Source organism: Netta rufina (assembly GCF_964035555.1).
Source record: "Netta rufina genome assembly, chromosome: 6".
Lineage (NCBI taxonomy): Eukaryota > Metazoa > Chordata > Aves > Anseriformes > Anatidae > Netta > Netta rufina.
Window position 1 is genome coordinate 28,052,665 of NC_140129.1, and position 23,455 is coordinate 28,076,119.

The 23,455-nt window shown below is 36.4% G+C and overlaps 1 protein-coding gene across 1 annotated transcript in view; it reads left to right on the forward strand.

The window, feature by feature from the left end:
* The window catches only part of CNTNAP5 (contactin associated protein family member 5), a gene marked incomplete at both ends in the record, with an annotated part of 281,013 nt that overhangs the window by 94,944 nt on the left and 162,614 nt on the right, over nucleotides 1–23,455 (forward strand). The gene's annotated exons all lie outside the window — the stretch shown is intronic.

A 23,455-nucleotide genomic window follows, 5' to 3' on the forward strand; every position in this document is an offset into this window, starting at 1 on the left:
CTCCTTAATTCACTTAGTAATAGAGTGCATTGATTGATATTATCATAAATAACAAAACGCTTCATCTGTGCCTCCTCATCGCCGTATCGTATTACGCGTACAGGCCAAGACTCAAAAAAAAAAAAAAAAAAAAAAAAAAAAAAAAAAAAAAGGAGAGAGAGAAAAGCAAAGCTACAGCCCTTCTGAGCCTCAGGCTAACAAGCCTTATTGATTGCGCTTGTCATGAGTAATCTAAAGCTAAAAGATAACAATTCATAGGATTTGTACATAGCTGTTGTAGACCAGGCTTGAACCCACCATGTTTTCTATATGGGCAATGGATACAGAAGCTGTGCCGATGCAGCTGCAATGTGTTACTGGAAGCTGAGTGCAAACAGAAGCCTCATGTTCTGAACAGTGACTGGCAAAAATCAATCTTAATTAGGCTGCAGATATTCAAGGCCACTTCTAAACCTGAACCTCTTCTTGATCCCCTTTAATTATGTATTCAGATCAAAATGACATCCTGAGCTATTATCCTGCTTGTTAAACCCACTCAGTCACTTGTTGTCTGAGCAAATGCATCTATGTTTTACTAAGCGGCATAAATGGTTTCTTCCATCAGTCCCCTTGCTGTTAGAACTGCAGCTGTGTCCTTCAGCATCTTGGTTTCCAGGGCTTGCTGCAAAACTTTGGAGTTACTTTATGGAAGCTATTTTTCTATTCAGACCATCCTGAGCTGTCATTTGGCCTCTTTCTCTGTTGGCTTCCTGGGGCACCTCTGTTCCTGGGTGACTCAGAACATTTTTAAGGTAAGTGCAAGGAAACAAAAGCTTTTTGTTGTTGTTCTTTGTTCTTTTACTACAAAATTATGTATTAGTATATAAATGTATTAGTACTCACTCACAACTACTTCTTCCCTTGCATTTCTCAGGAAGAGGCAGAGAGAAGTACATTGGGTGTGGGAGCTTGGACACTTTTTTACTGATTAGTAGGGTTGACATTTAGGATTAGGTGAGGAGCAAAAGGTGCTTAACCAATGTGCAGACTGATGCTAATTTAGTGTTGTACATGTGACCTTTCCTTTAAAAATGTACTGCAAACACTGCTTCCTTGGGTCTCAATGGCATACTGTGGGATAGTAAGTGAAACTGAGAAAAATACCTGAGCTAGTGTAAAATCCCCTCAACTTGCATACAGGTGAGATAGTAGATGGAATGGGAACATAATGAATCTGATAAAACTGTATTTCTAATCTCTCAATATTATCTTAGAGGGATGGGCAAAATACTGTGAGGCAGAACACAATAATCCTGAGGTAGCAAGCTGAATTACATATGAAAATGAAAGCTATAAAAATCATAAGATTTAAACAAAATCAATGCTAAAATGGGCACATTGGAGGTGATGCCAATAAAGGTCTTTGCTTTACATGGAGTTCAGCGCATTCCAGTGTTCATTCAGACCAATGGGTGGTATTACCTGTTTATAAACACTGTTTGGCAGAGGTCCTTTTGTAGGGCCCCTTCTTGTTTCTCTCTCCTTTCATTTTGATTTTTTTCTTGTTTATACGCTTTTCAGTGGAGTTTTGTTTCTTCTATTATTTAGTCCTTCTTGCAAAGCTTTGTTGGATGTAATTTCCATACTTTCTGTTTGTTATAGGGTGTTGTTTTTTTTAAAAACTTTTATAGCACTGTTTTTGCTGATACTGAGCTACTAAACACTAATGCACTGCAGACAAAAATGTGTGTGTATATATATATATTGAATGTTACCTATGAGATGTAGCAAAGGGAATATTCGTGTTCCAGTCCTGTAAGAAATATTATGAACTCAAATTTTCAGGAATCAGATAAGAAAAAAATAAAATCTCAACTGCATCAAGCTTAGTTCTTTGAAATGTACTTTATCATACTTTTTCCAGAGGATATAGTAGGTTTGTTTTTTGGTTGCTCTAATAGCAATTTTGACCCCATGTGTCTTTGTCACTACTGTGACCTAGAGTCAGTGTCGTCTGGTTTTTAAGGTGCTGTCATCATGAAAAAGTCACATGGGAGTGACATATTCTGATTTGTCTTCAGGGAGGTCCTGACAAGTGCCCTGGACAATGTATCAAAAGTAGAGCCAAGGAAATAGGATTCAGGAGAAGAAGGGAATTGTACTGAGGACAGCTGCAGTGTGGGCTGGTGAGACTACAGGACACCAAAGATCCTGTTGTGTATGTGGATGCTAACAAACTCTTTGTTGTATATTGCTGTTCACTTTTACTTTAAATCATCATTTGATCAGAGACAAAAGCTTTATATAATTTTTAAAATTGATAACATGGTTAGTTAATGTGATTTATGTTCTTAGGTTGCAAATATTGTTGATAAGGTTGTTTTTTTTTTTCCTCTTTTCTATTTAAAATTTAAAGGAGAAGAACATTTGTTGACCTGACATAATGTTAGGACTATCTCACAGAGGGGATCTGAAGTTACCTGCTACATCTTAATTTCATTACTATATTTAATAACTTAGATTATCTGTAACATATAGTCCTTTAACATGTTGTCCTGTGATCCTATTAGTAAACAATGGATGAGAAATTCAAAATAATTCCTTAGTACTCACTTTAGACAATAAGCATTCTAAGCTTTACCATTAGACTTTTTGTTATCTTTTCCATATATATACATTTTTTCTTGTTTTTGTTTGTTTATTTTAAAGTTTTCACATGTCCTGAAGTGTACTCTGGAGAAATAATTTTATTTATTTATTTATTTATTTTTGCTTTCTGGGCAAAATCATGACCTTCAACTTTCCTTCATCACCACTGGCTAATAACTAACTTTCAAATTAATATTCTTCTCTGTAAGTGATTATTACAGCATGACCTTAAAAAGTTAGCTTGAATTTTAGCTCAGAGTCTGGTATTCTGGTAGGTCTGGGTTTGTAATGCATTCTTACTGTGTGTGTCCAAGATGGATATTTCCTTTTCCTGAGGCTATCAGACACTCTCAAAAGTAACATGCACAGTAGCTATAATGTTACACCTAGTTTTTATGATCTGAGTGGACTGGAAGCATTAAAAAACATGTAATGATACTCAAGATCAGGGCTGAATCTGACCTTATATTACACAGGACAAAACAGAGGGTAAACAAATATCTTCAGATGGAAATTAATGTTAATTTACTCCCATCTCCCTAAACCTGCCAGAGGTCACTACTCATCTGGGCAATTAAAATGCTAGTGTTCCCAGACTCAAACAAAACAAAAACGTACCAAGCAAGAAAAACAAACAAACATACAAAAATGGCTCTTGGCAGAACAATTCTTCCACCCATCATTAGGAATTTGTTTCTGCTAAGGTCTTTACCTCCTCCTTTCTCTAGAAAAGAACAGTCATGTTTTAAAATGATAACTGGGTGGAGCATTGAATCTTTATTGTAGCTAATTAGCTACTCTATCTTTGATATTATTTTGCTTTATTTTTATTATGTTTTTTATCTTTTATTATCTTTTGCTTTATTTTTGTCAGTGTTCCACTATCCTTTCAAGAAGTATCTTGTTCTGCTTCCAGGCATACTGACTTTCCAGCTACGCTATAAGCAATTATTTGCAGTAACACATCTTTTTAAAACACCATGTTTGTGTAAGAGTTGTTACTGTAAAGGTCATTACTCTGATACTATTACTTCTCAGTAATAGATGGGGGGAAAACCAGAGTTGGAGAAGCATGAGCATAATCAGAAGAAAGATTTAACTAAAGTTAAATAGAAGAGCACAACTCAAACGTATCTTAATGAAGTGTTTTACTTGTCACCAATGCTCCATGCCAAGTCCCAGTTCACCTGGACAGATATCTGAAGGCTTATTCTGCTTTTTTTTTCTTTTTTTTTTTCTTTTTCTTTTTCTTTTTCTTTTTCTTTTTCTTTTTCTTTTTCTTTTTCTTTTTCTTTTTCTTTTTCTTTTTCTTTTTCTTTTTCTTTTTCTTTTTCTTTTTCTTTTTCTTTTTCTTTTTCTTTTTCTTTTTCTTTTTCTTTTTCTTTTTCTTTTTTGTTAAAGATATGTAGGGAGACCCTATCAGTACAGTTCTTAAGTAGATTAGACATTTATGATGAAAGAAATGGATGTGTTTGATTCTTTTTCAAGAGCGAGGTGAACTGTTTTCCCAAGGTTCTTCAGCTGCTCCAAGTGAGGAGGACTTGAAAGAAATTAGAAAGCACACCCGCCCATGCACCTTGATTTTGTTTAGCCTGGATATGAGCATAAGCCATGCCATTCTCCCCATCTCCGTGTCTCCTGACATCCTAATTTCCACTGGAAATCAATATGAATTAGCCTGGAAGGGTACACAGTAACTTCCAGAAAGTCTCTGCAGTGGGCAAAATCAGGGGCAGTGAGACTGCCTGTGAGGTCTTTTGTTCTGCTTTTCAGATGGACCTTTTGTATTTGCATTATCAGACTCCAGTAAGGATTTTTGTTCAAAATATATATATATTAGCAGTCATGATGGGTAACTTCAAAAACGTTCTTTCCTTATTGCATGCTAACGTGTGCATGGCAAACTATAAAGTCACGTGTAACATTTATGATAGTGAAATACATCACTGACATAGTACAAGAGCTTGATTTGCTTCAGGACCCAGCTTTGTGGCTCATCAGCATTTTATGTAAATAGGATGATTTGTTTTCTCCCACGGACAGTAAAAATAAGATGTAGTTGATGATAAAATATTCATACAAAAAAAAAAAAGATCCTTTTTTTTTTCCCCCTGAGGAAAGTACTTAAAAATGACAGAACAAGAAGGATATGCAAGAAAATGGTCCAATGAATGCTGGACTCTTCCTGTTACTATTGAAAGTTCAACTATTAAAATTCACACAGGACCAATTTACTGACTGTAAGTCCTTGCCCTCTACTCAACATTGGTGAGGCCACACCTGGAGCACTGGATACAGTTCTGGGCCCCAAGTACCAGACAGATAGGACCTAATGGAGGGACTCCAACAAAGGGCCACAAAGTTGGTGAAGAGACTAGAGCACCTCTACTGTGAGGAATGGTTGAAAGAGCTGAAACTCTTTAGCCTGATGGGGTCTCAGGAGATCTAGTCAATGTGTATAAATACCTGAGAGCATGGGTGCGATGAAGATGGAGCCAGGCTCTTTTCAGTGACAGGATAAGAGGCAAGGGGCACAAAGTGGAACTAAACTAAAAAGTGGAGGGCTAAACATCAGGAAGCACTTCTGTGCTGTGCAGGTGACTGAGCAATAGAACAAGTTGTCCAGAGAAGCAGTGGATTCTCCCTCCTAAGGCAACCTGCTTACCTGCTTGAGCAGGGAGTTTGGACCAGATCACCTCCATAGATGCCTTCCAACCTCAACCATACTGTGATTCTGTAAAGGTAATCTTGTATTTCTGAGATAAAAAACACACAAAAATGATGAGCAAAATCACTGTTAGTGATGCATGTAGTATTAGAAGAAACAAAAAATATTATCAGGTGGCCCGCCTAAGCATCTTTTAAATATTTTCTTGTGGTAACTGCTCCCAAGATATGTGCAACTTTATTTGGTGTTTTCTCTCTCCTACAAAACTCTCCTCTCAGCAGAATTATTTAATTTCATTGTGAAGCCTTTGGAGGTTCTCACGGTTGGACATATGTATGGAAACTGTATGTGCCTGATCAGTTTGAGGTATGTCCTTAGCTAAGATGTGAACATGTTCAGAGAAAGCATAGACTGGTATTTTTGTATTAAAACTACAACATGCAAATTTCTGAAGTTGGCACTAAACTACATTAAGCAGTTCTGCAGTTGGATTATTATGGTGCGTCTTCTCTGTTTTCAGCTCCTGTTTTCTGTATCTCAGTTTATCGTGGTAAATTTGTTCCTTCATCCAATTCTATGCCACATAGCAGAGAGGTCTCAAATCCCTCTAAGAAAATCTCCTAAGAGTATGAAAGCAGTAGTTTGATATCATTACATCTGTGAAACAGTGTCTTATCCTGTATTTTTTTTTTTTTGAAAAAAAAGCTCCTTGTAGATCTCACTGTTGTTTCTACTTGAATCCTATGTATAGTTTAGGACTGTATTGATAATTTTGATCTTAATGTCTAATAGATTTATTCACCTCAGTAGGGACCACTTATCTGTACACGTCAGGAACTCTGACAAATCTATTAGTGCATTCAGATACACAGCTATGTACAAATATAAATAGCAAGGCTACAAAGTCAAGTAGAAAGTTAGGAAATAGCAGAACTAGTTGCCTGGGAAACAGTTTGGTTCATTTAATTATGTGTATTTTGATCTAAACTTAAAGGCCAGATTTATTTATTTATTTATTTTTCTTCATGGGAGATACCTAGAGGGGAAAAAGTAGCTAGAAGTTTACTAACTCTCACATTAAGTGTGAGATAATTATAATAAGGGGCTCTCACAGAACTCCTGTAATAACCTTTATCTTTATTGCATAGATGGAATGAAAGGTCAAGATCTGTTCAAATAGTATCTTCATGTAACAGACTTAGTGTTCACTCCATGTTTTATATACATAATGGGTCCTCAGAGATTGCAAGGAAAGCAAACAGACCTCATCAATTTCTCTAATGATTCCTCTGAAAGATACTTTTTTTTTTCTTGGTTTGTATTTTTAGCTCACTCTAACAACACCTCTATTACCAGGCTGTCAGAGACCTCATACATAGAATTTATGTTGGCTTTCATAAAGAAAAATTAGATGCTATCTCAAGGACAGACTCTACTTTTAATGTCATTAAAACTAAATGAGTTATTGTTGACATTCACTGAGGAACAGCAAATAGAATTAGATGGTGAAAAATCTTAGTGATAAGAAGATGTGGTGGCTTAAACTGTCCACTGCAGAGAAGAGGTAATTTATAAGCATTGCTTTTTTAACGTGTGTGTAACCTGTGCTTTTTGCTGTGGAGGCTGATTCTATTAATCCTAGGGGAGGGATGGAAGTTATGGAGAAGAGGTGTGGTGTGGATTTCAGTTGTTATAGCCTGTGTTTCTACAGCAGCACTGGGTACATAGGAGAGCAGTTTGGCACTGGGGTGCCTGAGCCACTGGGCAGCCTCAGCAATACGGCAGAGGAAAAAGCAGAGCTTCCAGGCCCCTTAGCTGCTGGGACCCATTCCCAGCGTCTGGAGGAAAACAGAATTCAAGGCAAGGGGGAAAATCTCAAGTTTTGTAGTGAAAAAATGGCTTTTGTAAACACAGGACTAAACAATACCTCTCTTTTGAGGTCTGTATCTTTGCATTTCCTCGCATATAACTGGGCATGACTAAATGCTTTTCAAGTCTTAGTAAGAAAATCCTAGCTCTTTATTAGGATAAAGAAGCAGAGCTGGGGCAAGAGAGTTTCGAACACAATGTACAAATTTCACACATTGGCACACTTTAAAATTATGCTTTAAGTTTATGCTTTTTATTTCATTAAACTGCTTCATTCTGTAAAAGACAAGGGAGAAAAGTTAAGTGGGTTTGAAGATTTCTCTCTTCTTACCTGTTTTGCGCAGGATTATAGGAAAAGCAGAAGGCTCTGGAGAGAGAGAGTTTTATAAAACTCTGAGAAATAGCTGTATGTTTTGTATGCTAATCCCACCTATCTGTAGATCTGTGGTACAGATGTTGTCAGCATTGTTTCTTGTGTAACAGGGAGCTGTTCAGCTGTTAACTCCAAAAGCAGAGTGAAACTGTACATGCATATTCTAAGGGCTCAAAGTATCTGGGCAAAAAAAAAAAAAAAAAAAAGAAATATTGAATTTCTTGCTGGTCATGAAATTGCTATGTTTCATTTTACATCTGTGATATGAAAGGTGGGTTTTCTTGTTTTGTTTAAACAGGTGAATTTATGCGTAAAATCTTAATGTGCAAATGTTTTATGGGGACATTGTAAGGAGCTATTATAAAGGAAGAAATGTTAAAAGAATATTATTAAGCTGTGAAGTTAGAAACCTGAAGGATAGAAAATGTCATTGCAAATTTAATTAGGCCCCCTAATGTGTATTCAGTAGGAATGGCTTTAATTACCTGATCACAAACTATTTTTGCACAGCATCCCCCATTCCTTTCAGCATAGAAGCTGGATGAGCTTTAATTAATGAGCAACTTTTCGGTGTTTTCTGTTCTCCTCAGTATGCAGCTCTAAGTTTTTGTTTACTGTATACTCTTCAAGCCTAGCTCCAAAAACATAATTATTCATTTCTTGATGGGAAATTCTGAAGAACACTTCACAAGAAGATTATTTCACAAATATTTGTTTATTTTCAAACCATCCACAAGGGATGATAGGTTGTTATGATATTTTTCAGACAGTGAATTGTTACAAAGAGAAAGCATATATTAATTTGGAAACTTATTTTAAGGCAAGTAAAATTGTTTTTTAGCATTCTGAATGCATTTAAGAAAAAAATCTTATAACTTCAGTTTATATCCTATCAGGTGAAACAAATCAGATCACACAACTGTAAACACTTGGTGTTTTTTTCTCCATTCTAGAATGGAGTAAACATGTGACTTTGACCTGTTCAAAGAAATAGTAAGGGAGAGCAAGATCATGCCTTGTGCTGGAGAGCTGTCATGTCTCTAGACATATGATTAACACACTAAGCCACTATATTTGAGCCACATGTAGATTGTTGCTGTGAATCAGAAAAAGCAGCTGTGGTGATGGTGGGAGGTAGCTATAAAAATAAACACATCTTCATTGTTCCAAGGAATGGATGCTTTTTCTGTATTTAAAAATTACTGGGTGATAAGGAACCATACTTCTTGCATCTGGAGCCTGAACCCTTTGTTTATGAGGTGAGTCACACTTATTCCTTCTGTTTGCCATTTTGATCTGCATCGTTTTCCTGTGATTATAGTATTTCTACAAAGTGGAACTACCCAAATAACTTGCAGCACAGTAGTATAAGTAGTTGCCTGAGAGGCAAAAGTGACTTGTCACTAGGAACATCGAGCCAGTATCTCTCTCTTCCACATGTCTCTTAATCACAGGTTTAGTGTTTAAACCAAAGTGGAAGGAGGCATCAGAATTAAATGAAGTGAGCCAGTTACCTGGTCCCTAATGGACAATTTGAATCAGAGTTCTGGATGGCCCTGCTGTTTCCATCTGAATGTCCATGTTCTAGTTTTGAATTAGAATCAATGAAGACTTTGAGCCTAAAATTCCCCAAATGTGGCTGAATGGCCTAAAATATCACTTGATGTGCTCCCATACTGGAGTCTTTCCAATAATAAGCATTTTCTGATGAAGTGGAATTAGTGTATAATATTTTAGAACAAAATTCTTCATTCTTTTATCTATAGTATCTCTGTAAATCTGATACCTCATAACTAGTAGTTTCTGCTGTCTCTGTAGTATGGGTGGGATTAAAGTGTATTCTCCTAGATTCTTTGGAGCCCTACAAATGAAAGTTACTGTTCTGGCTTCCCCTCCTCTTGCTCATTTGCTGCTGACCACATGTTCTGCAAGGATGACAGTGTCAGGATGACACCTGCTTTACCAAGGAACTGCAACTAGCACTAGAGCTTTCTAGGAACATTCTCTACTGCTGATTGAAACTGGGGTTCTTCAGGAATAAAAATGGCCATGTACTAGAGGAGAGGGGAGTAGTCCACAGTAGTCTCTGTGGTACTGAATGCTGATATTTCCTAGTTTTTTAGTACTTGCTTGGCAGCTGTAAAGTTTTTGAAAAGGATGGATGTGTATATGTTGATGTGCAAGCATGTAATTATCTGTATATCCATGTGGTTTTTTGTTTGTTTTTAAATGAAGTGGAAAAAACAAATCCTATTGTGTAGTACCATTGTTTCTTGCATGGCTCAAAACTGCAGTTAGTCCTGTACTTGCTACTCAGATGTCTGCCACAAGCAGAATTTCCCCTTTGCAGCTGTTGGTAGAAGAGCCTAAAAGCTTGATCAGATGTTTTTCAGAGAGACATCAGAAGCAAGGTGATAGTTTTGAAGTGAGAATGGCCACAATAAAATGACATTGCTTCTTATGGTCAGCTCTGTGAACTCTGCAATGTGTCAGGTTGGATCGAGCATTAGAATAATCTGTTCTATTTCTGTAGTCAAGGTCTAGGACAACAGACCTGAAAGGGGGATGTATTCCTCCTCAGAGACAATCTCTCTCATCTTCCCTAGGATGCCTACTTACAAAAGTAAACTTGGTCCTTTGTGGATGTAAGGGATTAATCTGTGATGAAGAATTTAGCACGCTAAGTGCTAGCAATTCTGCCTTCAGTCAAAAGTGCACAGAGAGACAATGGGGAAGAATAATAATGGTCTCTGGATTACACTTAAATCCACTGAAATGTGGCACTCTAAATTGTGTCAGCACTTTCAACTTCCACTCAGATAATCAACAGATTATCTTGACAAAGAAATAAAAGTTGCTCCAGGTTTAAACAGGCATATGCCATTTTTAACCCACCATTTTTATTTTATTTAGCTTTACCAAAGTATGGTTCAAGTCTTTCTTTAAAATAGGTAAACACTCTGTATCTTTTAGGTGATAGTCTGGATTCTGAGCCTGTTCATTTAATTTCTCTAACCCTTAATGAGACAGTAAACAATATAGCCTTACCGCAGCATCACGGGATCATTGATTCTGATTCACTTCATTTATAGCTGAGAGACACTTCCTAAAATATCCTCCATAAAAAGATTATGCAACATCCAAACCAGTTCTAAAAGTAAAGATTTTCTTTATTAATCTGTGTGTATGTGGGGGGGGTAAAAATCCGACTGGTCCATTAACTTCTATTTACAAGCTGTTAATATGCTTCAAGTTTAGCCTCCTTACAACTCTATCCATTTTTAAATCCACTGTTTAGTCATTATGGTTTCTGTGTTTCTGGGAAACAATGGTGCACATATTTATAGAATATTTATATAATTTTAGCACTTTTCAAAGATTTCACATTTCTTTACATCTACCATTAGTGGCAACTGCATGGTGGACTGTGGATAATGGTTTTCTAGCGTGAGAGGGAAAGAGTATTTTTTACATTATCATTTCTAGCATTTTTACTGAAATACATAAAGAGTTCTCAGCTAAGATCAGAGCTGTGCTTTGCCATGCATCATAAATATCCACCGAAGAGAGATGACTTTTGCTTAAGAGAAGTTGTATGTAGGTAACCAAGACTAGTATGGTATTATTACCCCTATCTGACATGCAACACCCAGGGACTCTCAAGTTTAAGAGGCAGGAAAATAATATGGGGCTCCATGGGTCCTGGTGTGTTATGTTGTTAAGACCAAGGACTTGAGTTTTGGAGCATAAAAATTTCTTATGCTTTATGTCATAAAGTTACTTTGTTGTGGAAAGTAGAATGCAGAAGCAAAGACTGGTTAAGTGCTCTTTTTGGGACAAGGTCAAGATATTCATGTGGACAGAGAGAAGGTTGGTAAGGGCCCTTCAGGTACCAGCAGGGAGACTATGCCCTTCCTGCAAGCAGTTCGTGTCTCTTAAATTACACACTGGTGAACTTTCCTCCTAGCATTTAACCTGCTAAATGCCTGTAATGGCTAGTTCTGAATTATCAAGTGCCAAAGTCACCCATGTATAGAACCTCTTATATAACACTTTTTCTCACCATTAGTAGAAATATTTTTTATTTTAATTTTAGGAAGAAAAGAAAAATGTTATTTGATAGAATTTTTATTTTTGTTTATTTGGAGGGGGGAGGACATATCCATGCAGCCAAATATTTTCAACATGATGCCAACAGTGAGAGGAACATAATGGCTTGAACTTGGCTGCAGATGCAATGGCCAGGCATGGCATTTTGTCACATTCATTTGGAAGGACATTACACAAGAATGCTGAATTAGCCCTCCTCCTGTGCAACCCGAGATGAGCTGGAGTTGAGTGATTGTGGTGTCAGAATAAGTAGTAGTTTGATGACATAAAGGGGATCTAATTTCTGTGGGTACCTCATGACTCAGAACAGCACAGGTTGGACTGTTTGTGGACATTGCTTGTGGGAGGAAATATGACTTCCCAACTATCTGTAATAATGTTAAAACTAATTAATGTGTTCACCTTCATTGCTGGGCAGTTTTGTGGACTTGGCAAGTCATTACAGACAAAAAAAAAAAAAAAAAAAAAAAAAAGTGTTATTTTAAGATATGCTGAGCACTGAAGCACAAGAAATTGAGACTCCAGATTTTAAAATGTAGGCAGCAGAGTCATAAGCAGGAAGTTTGTAGATTAGGTGAAAAGAGCACATTGCTGTCTTGGAATTTTTGGTGCCAAATTGTAGCCTGGGCAAATCTTTCAACTTCAGTATAAATTTCTGGAAGTGTCATGTTACTGCAATAAATTAGCTACATTTTCTTTTACAATATTTCAAAGGACAATGGAGTATAAAACAATTGTGCAAAATCATACTGTCCGTCTTTTTGCACATTATGAAATTTAAGCTTTGCCATTTCTTTTAAAATGTTTGCTGTCAGTCTCCTCTGCTTTTCTAAAAGTAGGTTCCAAGAGCATCTTTATTACTATTTTGCCACAGTACTGTTTTTTAAATTGCATGCTGCTTTAACAGTCCCATCCACCTGAAAGATACAGATTGTGACTGAAGAAATGTAGTTCTGAATCAGAAAGTGGAAGGCACGGGAGTTTAGATGTAAGAGAAACTAATTTTCATTTTGTTGCCTTTATGTATGTCCAAAGCACACTGCTTGTTGCTGAATCGCCTGCTCCTTCCCATCCCACATTGCCAAGCAAATCTGAGTTGTTTGCTGCAGGAGCAGGAGACTGCAGCGAACAGGCTGAAGGCCAAAGACTGGCAGGACTTTCAGAGGTGGCTGGTGGAAAAGAGGGAGTAAGCATGACTGAGACCATTCAGTGGTACAGTAAATATGTTACTAGTCAGTGGTTGTTGCAAGCACCTATGAAATGCTTTTTATGCTTCCAGAATCCTATGTGAAGGGTCCAACTGGAGTCAAAGTGTTTAATTCCTTTTTCCTAAGAATTTGATTATGATAGAGCTAGGTATCAGCAGAGAATCTGATTGGCAGAATTTTCAGTGACCTAAAATAACATTGCAAGTGGTAAGTAGGGCAAATTCTTATTTTTCAATATTGGGTTTTGACTCTTCAATCAGTTAGATATGTTTCTAACAGCTAGGAATTGGGGGGATTTAATGCCAACCCCAATGCAAAATAAACAACAAAACCAAAAAACAACAAGTAAATTAAACCAAACAAATAAACCAGAAGCTTTTGGAACCTCCTTGTACTATTCTGCAAATCATTATCAGTGCCTTGATTTGTTTAGTTTCGGTCATATTCCATGCCAAGGATATGTTAGATCCATATAAGCACTCAGGAGGTTATTTGTGAAACTGAGACTGGGGCAAGCTGCAGATCCTTTGCAATATTTGGCTGTCATTCCAGCTGAGGAGAATACAGTGCAGTTTGTATGGCAAATGGCTGTCCCTCTAGGAGCTCTTGATATAGGTAAGAGACTACTATTCTCCTTACATATTTAGGCAATGCAGAAAACCACAGAAAAGTAGTTACTATTAATAGGTTGTTACAATAGTTTTAGCCTAAAGAGGCTCCATTCAAAGTTGACATTAATTATATTTTGACAAGTTCGTAGTGGGGCAGTTTCTGACAGTAGCAAATTTAAGAAACAAGATATTGTCACTAGGATGTTTTTGGCTGGAAGCAGTTATGAGACCCACTAACTGAGCCTGTATATTAACATTCACAAAATGTATATTTTCTTTCCTTAAAATCAAGAAATGTCAATTTCAAATCCTGATATTGTTTTACTTCAAATCCCAAGGTGTTGGTGACTCCTGAGGCTACATACAAATAGAGGATGTTTCTACTGTCTATATGTTAAGATGAGTTTCAGTGTCCTGAGTGTTGCAAAACTCCTGCACTTATTAGCAAGTACCTTCAGCTGGCATAGGCTGTATACTGTTCTAGAAGCAATTCCTGCTAATGATGCGGTAAGTGGCAGGCAAACTGGGACTGGAGGCAAACCACAGCTCCTTACTCCACTGCCTGATAGTTACTCTTGTTGGAGCTGAGGGAATGGATCAGAAAGGTTATCTATACTCCAAAACAGCATCCAAAATGGTTAGTTCTGAAATTTGTAACTTCCAAGTAAGGAGACATTTAAAAAAATATTCTCTGGTGTGGATGTTTATTTAAAAAAAAAAAAAAAAAGTAGATTGTAATTTGAGTTAGGGGATTGATTTTTACATCCTACTACAGATGTCTGCAGTCAAGCTTTTGTCTTGCGCGTGGACATGGGAGCATTTTGTGGGGAAGGATCTTCCCTTGAAATTCCTGGCAGAATGCAGTCTGACTTCTAGCTTCTGTATTTGAGTAAAATGCTCATCAGCATGCTGTCATATCATCTGGGATAGATGGGTGAATAGCTAGGAACTTGGTATTCTTTTTCCAATTTCAACATTTCCTTATTTCATTTTTTTCTTGTTTGTTTCCTTCATCTAATATTTAAAACTAACAAGCACAAGTAAACAGAGAAAAAAAATAATCAAAAGACTAGAACTCAAAAAAAAAAAAAAATCCAGTTTATGTAATTCAATTAAATACGTTCTTCCCATGATGCATTGAGGAAATATATTATTACAGACACAAATCACTTTGTAGTGTTGCATTATTAACTGCTTCTGGGACCAGATGATTTTTCTGCCAGATTAGAAAGACGAATACATACAATGTAATGTCAATTATCCTAATTCTTACGGGTCTTTCAACATTAGGGAATGCATAAATCCCCAGAAAGGGGATGCGAAGATGTATGTGTTTGCATGTACTACTATAGGTCACACTCGAGTGGGTGTCCAAACAGGTTGGAATTTGAGGATTGAAAATGTACCAAAGAGACAAAGGGTACCTGCAGGAAACACACGGGTGGTCTTAGCAGTGTAAGGTCCTAAAGCTCTCCCATGTGAATAAGAGGTGCAAGCATTGTTCAGTGGTAGATATGTATTTTATTAAGATGACATTAGTAGGATAGAGAAAATGGTGCAGGAATTACTTGAAAGTTATTCTGCTTTGCAGATTCAAATATCTGTAGATTTCATTAAACTGTCTTGTAAAATAATCACAGTAGGAAAAAAAAAATAAAAATGGTGGGGAACAGAATTAGGTGATCCAAAGCAGTCTTGATCCATCGCGCTCAGGCAGGAGGAAGATGTGGGTTTGGATACAGCACTACAACTGGCTGCTAGGAGCATCTAACAATGTCTTCTTTGAGAAAAGAAATGGTACATTACATTTGGAGAAATCAGTGGTGGGAAGCCAATTATTTAACACATATTCTTTTATTCTGAAACCTTCATGTCCTCTTTATTTTTTCCCAGAGACTTAACTGAGACTTTCAAAAGTCCTAACCTTCAAGATTTCTAGATCTTTGGAGAACATTTAGAGTGTCCCATAGATCTCCCCTATGATAGCCTTGCCTGTGTCTACCTGAGTATTAGAAATAAACTGTTTGTATTTAATTGCATGTTGGAAAGCTGGAGATATCTCACATCACTCTGATGTTTCAAAATTTTACTTATTTCTAAAAACAACGTCTGGATTTTTTTGTGTTGCTGTTAGCGCCTTGCCAGGAGTCCAAGTGGCTATTTGAAGACCAGTATAGCAAACAGTAGGTCATGCTTACAGCCCCTTCCAGTTTCTTGGGCCATCATAGAGAGCTATGTGCTTACCCAGGTGCTGGATGAGTTTGTGCTGTAATTGGTCAACATTGTAGAAATGAAGATGAAAATGTCAAAAAAGAAAATACAGGATTACATATAGAATCATCATTTAGGTTGGAAAAGACCCATAAGATTGTCAAGTCCAGCCATCACGTACCAAACCCACCATGACCAAAATACATAAGCTCCACATCCACTTGTCTATTGAGTGTCTCCAGAGATTATGACTACACCCTTCCCTGGGCAGTCTGTTTGGATATGGAATCATATAAAGTCCCGGTTTTCAACATTCTCAGTTTTGCCTTTTTTTTTTTTTTTAAACAAAACAATCAAACAAAACAAAACAAAACAAAAAACTCTTTCACCTCTGCAATTCTTTGGCTTATACAGGCATGTATTTCATTTATTTTCCTTAGACGTTTTGTCTCCTTTGCAGTATAATCTAGAGTGCCGTGGATGTCAGCAGGAAGTCTGGATGAACAAGGAAAGCTGACTCTACAAATTGTTTACAAAAGGTTAGGAGAAGGGAGGGGAGGAAGTCTTCAAAAATGATGCACAGGGTTATTTTGTGAAAGGGAAGGAAAGGTAGAATAAACAAGAATGAATGAATATACAACATCTTAAGATACTTGAAGTTTTTATTCAGCATGATCTGATCTACGTGTTTTCTGGTATGAAAGTGTATACTTTGTGATATTTGACCCAACTGTGGTTAAAACTAACACCAGGAGTGACCTTAAAAATAAACCATAAGGGTACATCAAAATGAAAAAAGAGTTCATCTATTTAAAATGTTTAGTTTTGTTTTTCCCTAGTAGCTATCGGTAGCAATCAATAACATTTAAGAGTGCCTCATCTGCAGAACAGCAGAGTGAAGACAGACAAAATGTGGCTTTATGATGAAACTGAGGAAAAGAAAAACGAAGAATGACTATCATCAGAGCATCCTGATGTGTGAGGAAGAGAAACTTGCAGAAGCTCACCTGACTGTTGCAGCTCTGTAGGGATAGCTGTGTCCTGAGAGAGCGCATCCATTGGGCCTTGCTGCATCCCCTTTTGGCTGGCCAGGATCAGGAAGGGTGTGGGAGCTGCAGCCCTTGCATCTGTATCCTGGCCAGTCTGGTTTCTGATCACCACAGGCTTGTGGAAGGCTGGGAGCTCTCAGGCCTGGAGACCAGGGTATTCCCCACCGTGCCCTTCTCCATCTGTTTGTATTTGGAACTGGAAATACCATTTGGACTGCAAACCTTGAAGAAAGTCAGCAGGCGAACAGCAAATCCCCCAGAGCTGCTGAGTGTGGCACTTGTCTGTGTCTGCTATAAAATCCTTTGGCTTCAACACAGGGGGAGATAAATAAGTGTTCATCATTGCTGGGTTGCAGCTGAGCTTATTTTGCCCTGTCTAAGCCATGGCAGAACAAAGACATAAATTAGATGTATTAAAGGGGATGCTTTTGTAGCTTAGTAGGGCTTGGCTGCATCAATCTAGTCAAGGGCAACTGCAGGCAAACAAGATTTATTCACTTGTAAATTGGGCAATATATAGGGTACCCACAGGTTCCTGCCTGGAAAACCAAAAAGTGGAGATTATTGGTCTTGTATCTACCATTCATCTGTTCCTTGGAGAAGCACAATAAAAACTTAAGAACTAGTCAAAATATTTTGATGTGTTCTTTGTAAGAGCCATATAAAATTTTTCAAGTAATTTTTTTTTTCTCTGTTATTTGATATACACCCATGTAACTGCTAATGCTTCATAAACATAATATAATTTGTAAAGATGGTCAGCTCTGCAGGAATGGAAGGAAACTGATGGACTTACGGTACAAACTCTGTATTTGATTTTCAAATAACTTTGCAGTTATAATTCCAGGTTCTGACTAGTCAATTTATAGATAAATTTTCCTCTTGAAAAACTACCCATGTCAGTACCATTTATTTTTCAAGGGAAAGGAACATTTTCAATGACATTTTTCAAAGAGAAAGTTTGAAATCAAATTAATTTTTTATTGTTTTTCAGAATTGTTCTTTTCAGTATAGTTGTTGGAAAGTAAGCCAATGAATAAATATTCCAGAAATAAAATTAGCTTTTTTATTGGAACTCAAAATTTCCTATGAGATGTCACCAACTCCAAATAAGAAATTTTCTTAATCTCCTTCAGTGAGGGAAAAGGAGTGGAGTTGAGGTATTTCAGCTCTTATGCTTGTCAGTAAATGCCCTTGAGACACTGAATAGTTATGAATCTCTATATACCCATCTGTATGTAAGAGCTTATGTATTTTATTAGTTTTTGTAGTTTCTGTTGTCTTTTTCTTTAGAGGATTGGTGAAGAGATCAGCGAAATTTAGCAGTAGGTTTGACATTTAATATAGATGGACATAAAATCTGACTAGAAAAGACCATGTCCAGAAATCCTAAGAAAACTTAGGGTCCACAATTTGTCTGAAAGTGATGTTAGTTGTTTGACTGGTAAATATGGATAATACTTCCTCAATCTCCTCTGATGTCTGTGATATCTGTTTTTCATTTTTTTATAGCCCAGTGTCATATTCCACTTTGGATATCATTTCTTCAGACTGAAAAATCTTAGTCTGTTTATTTTTTCCACATTTCAAAAATATTTTAAAAATTAAAAAAAATATTTTATACCATTGGCTCTGTTGCTGTTTCGTCTATCTTTTTGTTTTGTTTTGTTTTAGATGGAGAGACTTCACAGTTCTGAAGTTGCAGTCACATAGCTGTTAAATGTATAATGATATTGACATTTTCTGGTTAGTTGGTTGTTTTTCTAGTTTTTCTAACAATTTCTAGCCCCTCATTGTTTTTTTGGCCATATTTGGATCTAGAAGTGATGCTGGCACCCAGCAGTTCAGAAGGCTTCAAGATTTCTGAATGGCAGTAGCTGATTTACAATCTACTTTAGTGTGTGTTTGATGAGGATGATTTTGTCTGTGTGCTGTGGTACTTTACATTTGCTGATACTATATTCATTTTTCTATTTTACTGTGCGAATCACTCAGTATCATCACATCCTTGTGCAGATAGGTTTTCACAGTTGGTCTTTGTTTTTACAATCCAAAAATTTTCGTGCTATCATAAAGTTTTCTTATTCCTATGTTTTGCCTTTTTTTTTTTTTTTTGAAAAAAAAAGTTCATTTACAAATTTAAGAAATACTATATAGATCAGACTAGATACACCCTAGCATCCACTGAATATTTTCTTCCCAACTTTTCTTTCTTTTCTTTAACAAATTGCTAACAGTAAGGGTTATATGACTTTCTTTGGTCATATGCCAGCTTGGTTTGCTTGCTTTTTGCTTTTCACTGATTTTTGATAAAAACTTTTTGAAAGTGTGAGCGCTTAATATCAGTTATGCTACTCTTATCAATAAATTAATTCAGATGAAGACTTCTAATAAATTTATGAGATTTGGCTTCACTCAGGAAAAAAAAAAACACACAGGAAGTCTTTTAGTCATTCTGTAATGATTTGCATGTCTGTTTATTCTATTTTTTTAATTATTTTTAATGATTTATGGATTTACTTGTATGTGGATACTGAGACATGCCCTTTAAAAAAAAAAAAAAGGTGGAACCATATTTGGTTTCTTTGGTAATGAACTCAATTTGCATTATAGAATAGACACCACAGCTAACAGTTTTATATATATATATGTGTGTGTGTGTGTGTGTGTGTGTGTATGTCAATTTTATACTGAATTTCCTTGTGGAAGAATATTAGTAGAACGTGGTGAATTGCTGCTGTTCATTTTACATGTTAACTCAGCAGTTTGATTTTTCTCACCCATTTCGCTAAAAGAAAGAGTTTAGAGTTGAAATTGCCTTAAGTTTTGCCCTACAGATATGTGCTGTCAAGAATTTATTTAATTTCTCAGCTGTACCAGTCTTTTTCAAGCCTGCCTTGCAGACTCTTTTTCAGGCTTTTTTTTCTTCTGTCATTGTTTTACAAGTTATTAATTACTTTTTTTTTGTCTTATATCAAATTATTGATCATTTTTTGAATTCCTACATTTATGTTGGTATTTGGTATTAACTGCACAGAAAAGATCGTGATCTCTATTTTTATCATTTAATTGTGACTCCTTCTCTAGAAGGAACTCTTCTACTTCCAGTAGCCTCTTTTCACTCTTGTTTAACCAGATTGTTTTTATTTCTTTCACATTTAATTTTTCAAAGTAAGTGACATGTATTTATTTTCAGTCTCTAATATGAGGATTTTAAATTATCTCCTTGCTGCCTAAAATAACTTATCTTGTTGTTTGTTGATTTTAATGTCTATATATCATCATAATTTTTATGTACTAACTCTTCCTTTTAAAGAGCAGCTTAATTTCTATTTTTTATTTTTTTTTATGTGTGTATCTCTGCACTTTAAATATGTTGTTGAACTTTGGTGAGGTGTGGCCACTGCTGCAGCGTTATCTCCTCAATAGCAGTGTTTTCTCCTGTGCACTGCTTAAGCAATGTGTCTGCATTTTAGATACCTTTGCTGCTAACTTGAGCAGTTGTGTGTTTCTATTTTCTAAAATTCAGGGCTGAAGTCGCAACCTGTCTGTTCAAAGGTAACAGAGGTCTCGGTTTTCTCCCCTCATGGATCTTTATCACCATATCTACTATTGTATGAAACGGTAACATCACCTGGTCATGTTCTTAATAACCCAGATATAATGCTTCAGTGCTTTGAAACTGCAGAGAGATTTTAGGATGGTTAGTAGTACCTCATTGTCCCTGCTTGGTTCTAACCATTCTTTAAACCTTTTAAAACCATTCCTGTAAAAGAGAGGAGTCACCTCCTCTCTTTTACCAGAGCTTCCCACTCCATCCTTGTGTCATTTGTACTCTGCCTCCTCCAGGTTCTACTTTCCGCAAAGCTCATTATATCTGTTCATTCAAATAAGGTTTTCACCTAGCTTATTTTAGACTTCTGCAATTAGCATATGTATTTTTGACGTAACCCTAGTTATCCTAACATTATGATTAATTGGGACTTAACATCCTGAGACCGTGGTTTACTGTGTTCTGTGTGCATTTTTTTGTTTGTTTGTTTGTTTGTTTTCTTCTGGTGGAGGAATTCATAAGGAATTTTTATGAATTAATTCCTCAATAAGTCACATAAAAACCAAGATAAAGGGGGAATAAGACTCAGAATGCTGATCTGAGACCATATGAAGATATCACATAGTAAAGATGTGGAAGTCTGCATAATCGCTGCATGTTCTTTTGATTTGGTGGTCTTCTAAATAACTGTTGTTTTCTCAGCAGTTGCTTTCAAGTATTCATTGATGCTGTTCTGTTGAAATTAACTCTGAGGAGTTACCAAAAAACAAACAAACAATAACAACAACAAAAACACCTTTGAGGAGTTCAAATGTGAATAAGACCATAGTTTTGATGCAGGTGCACATGAGGACATATCAGTGTCCTTATTAGTCATTAAATTTCTATATTTTCAGACTACTCTTCTGTTTGGCAGAAGTTGGGGTCATCTTCACTGAAGACTAAACAATGAACACACAGCCTACCACCATTTATTGTAAACATGTCACAGTATGCAGAAATTATGAGACTAAATCCTGTAATAGGATAATTTCCTTCTCTGTGGGTTGCATTATCTAAAACTTATTTCTATCTCCCCTTCTTTGGTACTTTTCAAGGTGTAGTTATTCACACTGCTTTCAGTAAAAATGTTAAATGCAGTGTCTTCCTCTTAGTATTTTCAGAAAATGTTAGGTGTTCCTATTTCTTGTTCTAAAATGTAAGCTCTTTCATGGATCCAGCTCATAGGTCTTTTTTTCATCTATGATGAGGAGATTAGTGAGGAATATAAAAGCTGTGTGTGTTAGATTTCACACCTCAGGAGAAGGACTTGTTAAGGAGCTATTGATTTCACATACCTTCCCGCCCTGCCTGCCTCCTCCCCCATCATTTTCTGTATTTAAATGGGAAATACTGGTACCTGAGGAGATACTCCTCCTAAAGGTTCTATTTTTAAGTGTTTATCTGGGTATTACTTACAGAAAAATTGAATGGAAGTGAAGGGAGAAAGGACAGTTTACAAAAAGTTTGGTAAGAGAAAATATTGGGGAGGAGGGGAAGGGAAGGGAAGGAAAAAAAAAAAAGAACTATTCAATTAGTGTTGAGAGACATTATTATTGACATTATATTTGTGTTTTAAAATATAATTCTGCTTTTTCATTCACTTAAACCATAGCTCAAATTTGATTTCTTTAAATGTATCCATTAAGATAAATGTTGGATGGTTGGTCCATACAGAAATTAACTTATTTTCTTAATATTCTTATATTTTCTAAAACTGTGTGTGAGGCTCCTGAACCTGGTGTCATGGAGTGCAAGGTTTAGGAATATTTCCACAGCAGAATCTTTGCTGCCTTTTATTTAAGCGGAGGGGTTTGGCAGAGGATAACAACCAGCAATCATTGCATTTCTATAGGTCGCTACCTACAATTGCTTAAAAACTGGTGATTTTTTTCTGTGTGTCTGTAAATCTGCATTGCATGTCTTGCTGTTAAGGATGTAAAGACATGGTTTCTCTAGGATGATCTTCCTTGGTAAAAGGACAAGAATGCTGTTCATTTTGAAGGTCTAATAAACAGTTCATCAGAATTCAGTCCAGTTTAGTTATTTACAAATACCTCTGTTGCATAGAAACTCCTCTAGTTCCATGAAACAATTTCCAAATTCCTTCCTGTACATTCAGGAACACAGTGATTGTGCTCACTTTGAAATATGTTTTTTTACAAGTCCTGAAATTTCCAACTCATTGAGCAATACTTCTCCTCTTTCCATTTTCAAAAATAAAAGTTATGAAGTACTTTTTATTTATGGCCTATTCTGATCTTGGACCTGCTTAATGTATCATGACTTGATTTAATGCACTACCATAACAACAGTTAGAGGCCTTTTGCGTATGCAGGCAAAATTTACGCTTCAGAGTCAGAATGCCAGGCTACCTCCTCCTTAGATCACTATCATAAAGTTCCTTTTTACATGCTGTAGTTGAGAGAATGTCATGATCTTCAGATTCTACTGCTCAGGATTTTTGGTGTGGTTGGCTTAATAAAATGTGTGGTTGAAAGTCAATGAGCAAACATGCATTTGGAAGCTATTATACATATGCCCACAGAGATGTTGCAAAAGCTCATCTTATTCTGTTTCAGGAAGATGTAAGGTGGTTTTTTAAATTCCTTTAGCATCCTGGGGATTAATTAATGTGGTTTAGTGACAGACCCTAATGTGAAAGTGGAATGACAAGAGTCAGCTGTAGGATGTTACAAACATTACAGTAATGGCTTCATAGGAGGAAGTTATGTCAATTAGACTTAACCCTCCTGTTGTAAGCAAGAAGTCTCTATAATTCAACTGGCCAAAACTACAGTCAATGTACACAAGTATGGTTTCACTGCTGCAAAGGGTGCTATAATGATTTATGCCAACATAGGATGTAACTCATGGTCTGTTGACAGCAGAATTTGCAGTTTATCAAGGCTTGGTTAAAAAGTTGAGAGAAATAACAGGTGCAATTTTTTTTTTCCATTTTTCAACTACATGGTATTTTTGTAACCAAAGCATAACAAACCTTAGAAACAATTGCTATTGTTAGTATTATTAGCAATCTTATGTTTGTGTACCTTATGATGATGGCATTCTTGAGAGAAGATCTTGATTAAGGTAAACAGCATAGTGAGATCAGTCTGCAGTGCCCTTTTGAGAT